Source organism: Neophocaena asiaeorientalis, unplaced genomic scaffold, assembly GCF_003031525.2.
Source record: "Neophocaena asiaeorientalis asiaeorientalis breed wild unplaced genomic scaffold, Neophocaena_asiaeorientalis_V1.1 scaffold40, whole genome shotgun sequence".
In the NCBI taxonomy this organism is placed as follows: domain Eukaryota; kingdom Metazoa; phylum Chordata; class Mammalia; order Artiodactyla; family Phocoenidae; genus Neophocaena; species Neophocaena asiaeorientalis.
Genome location: NW_020185335.1, coordinates 3014314 through 3025367, shown reverse-complemented (window position 1 = coordinate 3025367; position 11054 = coordinate 3014314). Strand labels below are relative to the sequence as shown.

At 52.2% G+C, this 11054-nt stretch overlaps 1 pseudogene; it reads right to left on the bottom strand.

The window, feature by feature from the left end:
* Positions 1-2752: 2752 nt before the first annotated feature.
* LOC112393407 (CMP-N-acetylneuraminate-beta-galactosamide-alpha-2,3-sialyltransferase 2 pseudogene) overlaps positions 2753-11054 on the bottom strand; it is a 33782-nt pseudogene continuing 25480 nt past the window's right edge.

Here is an 11054-nt window from a genome sequence, read left to right as displayed (position 1 = left end):
GACTCTGAAATTGCAGAAAGGAAAAATAATGTGCAGACAGATCGCACATGCACACGTGCTCTCCCCCAGCCCTGCCCCCAAGTCCCAGAGGGGACAGAGCTGGCAGTAGAGGAGATGCCCACTTAACTGAAGGGTGGACAAGAGAAAGGGCTCTTCCCTCTAACTGCAGACAGAATCACTCTGCTCTCCTTAACTCGGGCCTCTAAAGACCAGATTAGCCAGCCACCCTCACTCATTAGCCAGAAGGTAAACAAGGACAGAAAGTGATTTCCCTAGAGCCACAGGGCAAGTCACTGGAAAAGCCAGGTTTAGGAAGTTCCTATTCCAGCGATATGAGGTTAATTTCAGGAAACTTAAGAGAAAATGGCCCAGAGAAAAGATGGTAGGGGACTGCAGATATGAGCCCCTGCCCAGGTGTTCTCTACCCCTGAGAAGAGGTAGAGAAGCCCCCCCAAAGTGAGGGGGGCGGTTGACCTGAGCCCTGGGATTTGCCCTCTCCCCTCTGTAGTGTGGGCTACAGATGAAGCATTCCTGGGTTAGCTGCGTGATTCATTAACAATCCTTCCAGCTCTGGTGTCAGGGAGAGAACCTGACCGTGTCAGGACGCTCAGCACCACCACCACTCAGCCCTCTGGACAGTTGCCTTCCTCTGCAGGTTACCAAATAAATGCCATGGGCTACTGACAGCCTGAGCCCCTGTGCTGCCCTGGGCAAGAGCAGGGAGAAGAGGCAGCAGGGTGCTGTGGGGATCCACCCTAAGGAAAGGAGCCTGAATCCATGCCACATGCTAGGGAGCCAGGGTGAGAGTCAGGGACAAAGCTGAGAGTGGAGCCCCCGGGCCCTGGCTCCATGTCACGGGGAGCACTTAATCCTAGAGGCCTGCGTGACCCCACCAGCTCCTCTCCAATTCCAGCCAGCCCTGGCTCTGACCCGGCCCCTGGGCCTCACAGCTGCGCTCGGAAAGCTCCAGCTCCAGCCAGCTCCTCCAGCAACTCTGGCTGCTGCCACCAGCTGCACAGTAGGCATCTCAGGCTCTATGTTCAAGAACCTCTGCCGCCCCCTCCGTTTATGGCAGCTCCAATTTCTGGGGCCAAGCCAAACCACAAAGCCATCAGGGAACAGAACTAACACGTTCCAATAAGGAGACATTATTCTGGGTGGGGAAACAATGCTCACAGACGTGAAGGAACTTGCCTAGTCAAAACCTCCTGAGTGTAGCTGAGATTTGAGTCCAGGTCTATCCAGTTCCAAAGCCTGTGACTGGCCAGGGTGTAGAAAGAAGCCCATGGGTTCCTTCAACTACCCAGAGGCTCCAGGGTAAGAGGCAAAGAGACACAGAAGCCGGCTTCCCAGGGTCAAGAGTGAAGCTTCGTCCACAGGCCTCACCGGGGCTCCCAGCTCTAACCCACAGACCCGGTGGCACTGGTCCAGCGTGCTCCTTCCAAAGGTTCTACTGCACCCTTTGGCATGCCGGACTCCATGCACAGCCTTTGGTGGCGCTGTCTGTAAATAGAAGCCAGGTCACTGTCTCTTCTAGGCCTCTCTTTGCTCATATCCATGACCAACATCTAAGGAAAAGAACTCCGTTTTGCAGGGTCTTGCTCCCAGCATCCTGTGACCTGAGGAGAGCCAGCCATGAGGCAAGCGGTCCAGGAGGTGGTGACTTTCCAGGCTGAGCAAGGGATGCTGCAAGGAGCCTGGCTGGGGAGACCTGGTTTCTGGTGCGTGGCCCACTGTGGCCCCCAAAGGCGGACTTGGGCAGAAACCGGCACAGGAGGCTCTGAAGGAAACATCTCTCACGTTGGGGAAGACTGTAACTCCTTGCAGTCTCAACAAAGGGGGCATCTGACGTAACCGGCTGCCTTGTCAGGGGAGGAAAAGCCCCAGTTTCGTCACTGTGTTTGGGAAGAGCAGAGAAGGTCTTCCCAAACAAGGGTCACCGGCAAAAGCCTTTGCTCTGGAAATCCCAAGGCTGGGCTGCTTCTGGGAACGTGTGCTGAGGGCACAGGGCAGAACGCAGCAAGAACGGTCAGAGGCCCCAGACATGCACCCCGAATCCCAGAAGTCACCTGGTTAAGAGCTTTTATGCACGTCATTTGCTCTGGGGTACTCCCTGTGCCCTCCAGTTGCCAATGCCTAATTCTCATTTCTCCTTTTCACAGCTGCTCTGATCTTTCACTTTAAGCCCATGCAAACCCCAATGTAAAAGAGTTGGGGGAAGGGCACACATTTGGGCATCAGCTCCCACCTCTGGTGCCCACAGAGGGAAGCAGGCCAGTCTTCCAGGGCCACCTGGCTGGTGCTGGCTTATTTATTCATTCGACAGATACTTAATGGGCCGGCGCAGGGCTGGGGGTGCTAGTGTGGGACAGTAAACACGCGTCCTGTCCTAATGGAGCTTCTGGTCTAGCGGCAAATACAAAGGCAAGGCACAGGGGATTACAAAGTGCCATGACAGGGAAGTTACAGGGTGCTGTGAGAGGGAACAGAGTACACAAGGAGGAAACAGACTGACCTGTGAAAAACACGGCAAGAGGGGCTTCCCTGGTGGCGCAGTGGTTAAGAATCCGCCTGCCCATGCAGGGGACACGGGTTCGAGCCCTGGTCCGGGAAGATCACACATGCTGCGAAGCAACTAAGCCCGTGCGCCGCAACTACTGAGCCTGTGTTCTAGAGCCCGCGAGCCATCAGGATCCGGAGGAATGGGGAGGCTTGGGTACACCTGTCCCCCCATCCCCTCCCCTTCACCTCCCTTAGCCCCCAGAGGAGTTGCTGATGCTTTCCTATCCCAACCCAGAAGAAAGGCTTTTCCAGCAATTGGAAGGAACCAAGTGAGTGGCGTGGTGTTTCAAATTATTTTGAGCAAACATCTACAAATTAGGATACTGCCTGCATAGCAACAATCACTGGAGCTGAGCCGCTGCCTCCTTTATAAAGGGCAGGCCTTCTTCCTGTTGCCATGCTCACTTCTCACCATCTTCTCCCTGGGGAACCTGTTTCTCCTGTCTATTTCACCTCCCTGGCCCAGCAAGGCATCTCTGGTCTATGTTTGGCCTCTCCAGGCACTAGAAAATATTAGTTCTCTTTCTTTCCAGGCCAAAGCTCGCTCCCCCTTCACAATCTGTGATCCTAGGAGCTGGCTCTGGTCCAGTGAACCTCACACTTTGTCAAGGCTCTGGGGGCCAGAAGACAGACAGCCCCAATCCAAGAGGGGGCTCTAAGGGTGACTCCCAAATGGGGGGACAGATCCCCGGAGAGGAGGCAGCAAAGGGGAGGCAGGAAGGGCCACAGCTTTCTCACCATCCACCACCGCTGGACCTCTGGGGGCAGGTCCATGTTCTCTCGGGTCCAGACCGGGGAAATGTTGCTGTTGAAGTGGCTATCAAACCACTCAGAGGCGCCGGCGTCGCCCATGCAGCGGCGACAGGCACAGCTCTTGCCGGCGGGCCCCTCCTTGCTGAGGCGCTGAAGGCCGGTGTAGCCGGGCACCAGCTTCACCCGGTGGGTCCCGTCCAGGGTGCCCGAGTCCAGGTAGGGCAGGGTGGCCATGCTGTGGTGGGAGTAGGTGAACAGCAGTGACATGATGAACACCAGCAGGAAGGCCACGGAGAGGAACCACACCCGCAGGGAGCACTTCATGGTTCGGCGCCCCGGGGAGCTGGGGCCTCAGCCCGGCAGTCAGGCAGGTGTCACCGTGGCCACTCCTTTCCCAGCCCGCTGATGGGCCAGCCACAGCGTAGCCTGCTTGTTCTGGCACCACGCGCAAAGGGCATATGGGCAAGTGCCAGAGAGGGGACAGGGGCAGGTCCCACACCACGCCCTCCCTCAGGGTCAGGAGAAAGCACGTCGGCAACAGTGGCTCCCCTGTCCCTGAGCCGCCTGGCCCTGCTTATGGCTTCATTGGGTCTCTCCGTCACTAGCTGGGCCACAGAGGCTCTGCTTCTCCCAGAGCCTTGGCAAGGGAGAGGTCAGTCCATCCCAGCCCTCTAGTCCCTTGGGGTTGCTGGCTGCCAGCTGTGGGAGTCCTCCTCTTTGGCGGCTTGAAACGATCCAGTCTGGAGCATTCGGGGTCCTTGTGGCTCATGAGCAGATGCCGAGGTGGCCCCTCGTCCCCTGCAGCAGGGAAGCCCTTGAACCCCAACCATAGCAGAGAGCACGTGGGCTTCAGGCAGCCTGAATTTCATTTAAGAGTCTTCCCTCTCTCAGTTGGCCCTCAGGGCCCAACGCCTCTGCCAGGGGAGGAGAGGGAACCAAGCCCCAATCCAGAGAGAAGAAACCCACGAAGCTCCGTGGGTTCCAGAAAACTCTTCAGAGACCAAGATCCTCCTGGCGTTAGGTTCTGCCCTTCTACTTCCCATCCGAGGCGCCAGCCCCTTGCCCCGACGGTCGCAGCCCCAACTGCAGTTGTGTAGGGGTGGTCAAACTCCAGCTCCTGCTCTGAGGTCCTCTGGGGCCTGGGAACAGCCGCTTCTCAGCAGGGTGTTGCTTCGAACGCCATCAGGGTCAGCTGAGCAAGTGTGAGCCGAGCTCCAGGCCAGGGCCCAGGCCTCCGTCTTGGTGCTGCTGGCCCAGGCTTGGAGGCTGCTCTGCCCATCTCCGCTCCCCTGAGGCCTCTGTCCTGCCTTGAGCTAGCAGTAATCCCCTGGCAGGTTCCCCTCACTCATCAGGCGCCAGGCTGCCGCAGCATGACTCTGAAATTGCAGAAAGGAAAAATAATGTGCAGACAGATCGCACATGCACACGTGCTCTCCCCCAGCCCTGCCCCCAAGTCCCAGAGGGGACAGAGCTGGCAGTAGAGGAGATGCCCACTTAACTGAAGGGTGGACAAGAGAAAGGGCTCTTCCCTCTAACTGCAGACAGAATCACTCTGCTCTCCTTAACTCGGGCCTCTAAAGACCAGATTAGCCAGCCACCCTCACTCATTAGCCAGAAGGTAAACAAGGACAGAAAGTGATTTCCCTAGAGCCACAGGGCAAGTCACTGGAAAAGCCAGGTTTAGGAAGTTCCTATTCCAGCGATATGAGGTTAATTTCAGGAAACTTAAGAGAAAATGGCCCAGAGAAAAGATGGTAGGGGACTGCAGATATGAGCCCCTGCCCAGGTGTTCTCTACCCCTGAGAAGAGGTAGAGAAGCCCCCCCAAAGTGAGGGGGGCGGTTGACCTGAGCCCTGGGATTTGCCCTCTCCCCTCTGTAGTGTGGGCTACAGATGAAGCATTCCTGGGTTAGCTGCGTGATTCATTAACAATCCTTCCAGCTCTGGTGTCAGGGAGAGAACCTGACCGTGTCAGGACGCTCAGCACCACCACCACTCAGCCCTCTGGACAGTTGCCTTCCTCTGCAGGTTACCAAATAAATGCCATGGGCTACTGACAGCCTGAGCCCCTGTGCTGCCCTGGGCAAGAGCAGGGAGAAGAGGCAGCAGGGTGCTGTGGGGATCCACCCTAAGGAAAGGAGCCTGAATCCATGCCACATGCTAGGGAGCCAGGGTGAGAGTCAGGGACAAAGCTGAGAGTGGAGCCCCCGGGCCCTGGCTCCATGTCACGGGGAGCACTTAATCCTAGAGGCCTGCGTGACCCCACCAGCTCCTCTCCAATTCCAGCCAGCCCTGGCTCTGACCCGGCCCCTGGGCCTCACAGCTGCGCTCGGAAAGCTCCAGCTCCAGCCAGCTCCTCCAGCAACTCTGGCTGCTGCCACCAGCTGCACAGTAGGCATCTCAGGCTCTATGTTCAAGAACCTCTGCCGCCCCCTCCGTTTATGGCAGCTCCAATTTCTGGGGCCAAGCCAAACCACAAAGCCATCAGGGAACAGAACTAACACGTTCCAATAAGGAGACATTATTCTGGGTGGGGAAACAATGCTCACAGACGTGAAGGAACTTGCCTAGTCAAAACCTCCTGAGTGTAGCTGAGATTTGAGTCCAGGTCTATCCAGTTCCAAAGCCTGTGACTGGCCAGGGTGTAGAAAGAAGCCCATGGGTTCCTTCAACTACCCAGAGGCTCCAGGGTAAGAGGCAAAGAGACACAGAAGCCGGCTTCCCAGGGTCAAGAGTGAAGCTTCGTCCACAGGCCTCACCGGGGCTCCCAGCTCTAACCCACAGACCCGGTGGCACTGGTCCAGCGTGCTCCTTCCAAAGGTTCTACTGCACCCTTTGGCATGCCGGACTCCATGCACAGCCTTTGGTGGCGCTGTCTGTAAATAGAAGCCAGGTCACTGTCTCTTCTAGGCCTCTCTTTGCTCATATCCATGACCAACATCTAAGGAAAAGAACTCCGTTTTGCAGGGTCTTGCTCCCAGCATCCTGTGACCTGAGGAGAGCCAGCCATGAGGCAAGCGGTCCAGGAGGTGGTGACTTTCCAGGCTGAGCAAGGGATGCTGCAAGGAGCCTGGCTGGGGAGACCTGGTTTCTGGTGCGTGGCCCACTGTGGCCCCCAAAGGCGGACTTGGGCAGAAACCGGCACAGGAGGCTCTGAAGGAAACATCTCTCACGTTGGGGAAGACTGTAACTCCTTGCAGTCTCAACAAAGGGGGCATCTGACGTAACCGGCTGCCTTGTCAGGGGAGGAAAAGCCCCAGTTTCGTCACTGTGTTTGGGAAGAGCAGAGAAGGTCTTCCCAAACAAGGGTCACCGGCAAAAGCCTTTGCTCTGGAAATCCCAAGGCTGGGCTGCTTCTGGGAACGTGTGCTGAGGGCACAGGGCAGAACGCAGCAAGAACGGTCAGAGGCCCCAGACATGCACCCCGAATCCCAGAAGTCACCTGGTTAAGAGCTTTTATGCACGTCATTTGCTCTGGGGTACTCCCTGTGCCCTCCAGTTGCCAATGCCTAATTCTCATTTCTCCTTTTCACAGCTGCTCTGATCTTTCACTTTAAGCCCATGCAAACCCCAATGTAAAAGAGTTGGGGGAAGGGCACACATTTGGGCATCAGCTCCCACCTCTGGTGCCCACAGAGGGAAGCAGGCCAGTCTTCCAGGGCCACCTGGCTGGTGCTGGCTTATTTATTCATTCGACAGATACTTAATGGGCCGGCGCAGGGCTGGGGGTGCTAGTGTGGGACAGTAAACACGCGTCCTGTCCTAATGGAGCTTCTGGTCTAGCGGCAAATACAAAGGCAAGGCACAGGGGATTACAAAGTGCCATGACAGGGAAGTTACAGGGTGCTGTGAGAGGGAACAGAGTACACAAGGAGGAAACAGACTGACCTGTGAAAAACACGGCAAGAGGGGCTTCCCTGGTGGCGCAGTGGTTAAGAATCCGCCTGCCCATGCAGGGGACACGGGTTCGAGCCCTGGTCCGGGAAGATCACACATGCTGCGAAGCAACTAAGCCCGTGCGCCGCAACTACTGAGCCTGTGTTCTAGAGCCCGCGAGCCACAACTACTGAAGCCTGCACGCTTAGAGCCCATGCTCCGCAACAAGAGAAGCCACTGCAATGAGAAGCCTGCACGCCGCAACAAAGAGTAGCTCCCGCTCGCTGCAACTAGAGAAAGCCCGCACGCAGCAATGAAGACCCAACACAGCCAAAATTAATTAATTAATTAAAAAAAAAAAAAAAAGCATGGCAAGAAGGCCAGCAAAACTGGGGAGGGTGTCGGAGAGGTAGGCACAAGGGGCCCGGACACAGAGGCCTTTGAAGGGATTAGGATTTATTATTAATCTGATGGGAGGGTTTTGGGGAGGGATGTGTCATGACCTGATTTATATTTTAAAATGGACCCTTGGAGCAAATTTTTTAAAACTAACAGTACTAAGAGTTTAGAGAGGATGCAGAGTATCAAGAACACTCACTCACCATTGGTGAGAAAATAAATTGGTACAATGCTTGGGAGGCTAATTTGGCATTACTTTAAAAATATGGACATAAGTATATCCCAGCAGTATTTCTTTTTAAAGAAAAATTAAAAAACATCTTTCTCACAGAAAAAGATGGAACACTGGGGACACAATGAGAGATTAGAAAGTTCCCCCATTTGTCCTGAGCTAATTTATTTTGTGATGTCCCATGTGAGAAGACATCCTCAGAAAATGTAGTCCTCCTAGTTTGGGTGGGAATGAATGGTTTCTCACCCAAAGGTTGAATATTTAGAATCAATGAATTATAAAGCTGGTGAGTTCAGCCTGCTTCTCCTATTAAGCAGATTTAAAGCTTAAGTTGAACCCTGACAACTAGTTGAATACATTGTTTCATTTTCCCCCAAAATCGTGCTGCTACTTGGGACAACCTGTTTTTCTCATTGAGGTTTAATTCACATATAATAGGATGCAGAAGTCTTTCAATGTAGAGCGTGATGCATGTTTACTCACGTGTGTAAGCACCCAGTATAAAATACAGAGCATTTCCACCACCACCCCACAACCCCGGAAGTTCCCTTGTGCTCCTTCCCGGTCATCGTTCACTGCTATACTACTTTGCTGAGTCCGGTCACCATAGATTAGGTTTACTTGTTCTTGAACTTCATATAAACACTCCTGCCTGGCTGGCTTCTTTTGCTCAGCACAATGTTTTGGAGATTCGTCCATGCTGTGTGTATCAGTAGTTTATTCTTTTCCACGTTTGGACAGTTGAGTTGTTTTTAGTTTTTGGTTGTTATGAATAAAACTGCCCTGACCTTTCTGTACAACTCACCTTGTGGACACATACTCTCATTTCTCTGGGGTAAATACCTGGGAGTGGAATTACAGGACCATAGGGTACATACACCAGTATGTTTAACTTTACCAGAAATTATCCAATAGTTGTCCAAAGTGGCTGTAGCATTTTATGTTTCCACCAGTAACATAGGAGAGTGCCATTTGTTCCATGTCCTGGATATCTGCTATCTTTTTAATTTTAGGCATCCCGGTGGGTATGTAGTAAACTCTAGTATTTCTACAAGTAGATACACGTGAACACGTGTACCAAGAGACATATGAGAATGCTCAAGGCAGCACCGGGTAATAGCTGAAAACTGCAAACACAAATGTCCATCAGAATAGGATGGATAAATTGTGGTCCATTCACGTAATACAGTAAAAATGAATGAACTCCAGTTTCATACATAAACAGGAATGAATATGACCAAAAAACTATATGTTGAACAAAAAGAATAAGTCAGGGGTGAATACTTACAGTATGAGTTCATGAAAAGTTCAAAAGTATGCAAAGCTAAGCAAGAAATTGTTTTAAGGCCTCTATACACATAGATGAGAAAACAACAGATAAAATCAGGGAAACACTGTAAAATCCAGGAAATTCCCCTGGATGGGAAGAAGGTAGATGAGACAAGAAGAAGGGTCTATAGGAGCTTCAGAAGTACTGGGGAATGTATTACTCTTTAATCCAGATAGTAGAAACAGAGTATTTAGAATTTTTATTCTTTAAGGAATTTTTTTTTTTTTTTTGCGGTACGCAGGCCTCTCACTGTTGTGGCCTCTCCCATTGCGGAGCACAGGCTCCGGACGCGCAGGCTCAGTGGCCATGGCTCACGGGCCCAGCCGCCCCGCGGCATGTGGGATCTTCCCGGACCGGGGCACAAACCCGTGTCCCCTGCATCGGCAGGTGGACTCTCAACCACTGTGCCACCAGTGAAGCCCAGTCTTTAAGGAATTTATATGATATATACTATTCTGAATGTGTGATGTATTTCATTATAAATTCTAATTTTTTTTTTTTTTAGGTTAAAACATTTTTTGCTAAGGGACTACTCTGGCTGCTGTGTAACACTAGCAGGGGACCACAGAGAAGCTACTTCAATATCGCAGGCAGTGGAGGTGGTGAGAAGCAGCTGCATGTATTCTGAAGGGTTTAACTGATGGGTGAGATGGAGGGTGGTAGGTAGGAGAGGAAGACTGAACCCGGGGCACAGGGTTTGGTGGCCCAAGCAACCTGGTGTGTGTGTGTGGGGTGCCATTCTTTCATACAGAAAAGTCAGGAAAGAAATGGGTTTGGGTAAGAAAAAAAAAAAACAAGAGTTCTGTTTACAACAGGTTAAATTTGAGATGCCCTTTAAATGTCCAGGTGGAAATGGCAATAGGCAGCAGGACACAGATGTCTGAAGCTCATGGATGAGGTCAGAGCTGGAGGGATACATCTGAGAGTCATCAGAGCACAGTTCATTCTTAAAACTACAGGACCAGAAGAAATTATTGACGGAAGGCCTGGCATAGATAAGAGAAGGCTGTCAGCAGTAACCTTCACAATGGCTGATCCAGAGGTTTGGAGGGGGTGAACACCTGACTGGATGAGAAGTGGCCAACAGGCAGGTGAAAAGGTGCTCAGCACCATGAGTTATCAGGGAAATACATATCAAAACCACAATCAGACACCACATCCTGCTCACTAGGATGGCTATAATCAAAAAGACAGATAATAAAAATTATTAGTGAAGATATGGAGAAACTGTAACTCTCATACATTGCTGGTGAGAATGTGAAATGGTGCAGCTACTTTGGAAAACAGTCTGGCAGTTAAAAGGTTAAACAAAGAGTTACCGTATGACTCAGCAATTCTAATCCTAGGTCTATACCCAAGAGAAAGGAAAATACATATCACATAAAAACACGTACACAAACGATTATAGGAGCATTATTCATATCAGCTCCAAAGTGGAAAGAACTCAAAGTTCCATCAACTGATGAATAAACAAAATGTCAAATATCCATACAATGGAATCTAGAGCCCGCGAGCCACAACTACTGAGGCCGTGTGCCGCAACTACTGAAGCCCACAAGCCTAGAGCCCGTGCTCTGCAACGAGAAGCCACCACAATGAGAAGCCTGTGCATCGCAAGGAACAGCAGCCCCCGCTCGCCGCAACTATAGAAAGCCACAACTAGAGAAAGCACAGCAACAAAGACCCAACGCAGCCAAAATAAATAAATAGATAAATAAAAAAGAAACAGCAGCAGAGTTCCTAAGCAGCAAGAACGGGGCAGAGGGTGGGGGGAGCCAGTGCCCGCATGGAAAGGGTTGACCTGCCTAGCAGAAGGTGAAGCAGAGAATGGGCACAGGCACAGGGAGGGATGCATCTTTATTGCTGGGGTTGGAGATTTACAGAGATCAGATGTGAAACAGTC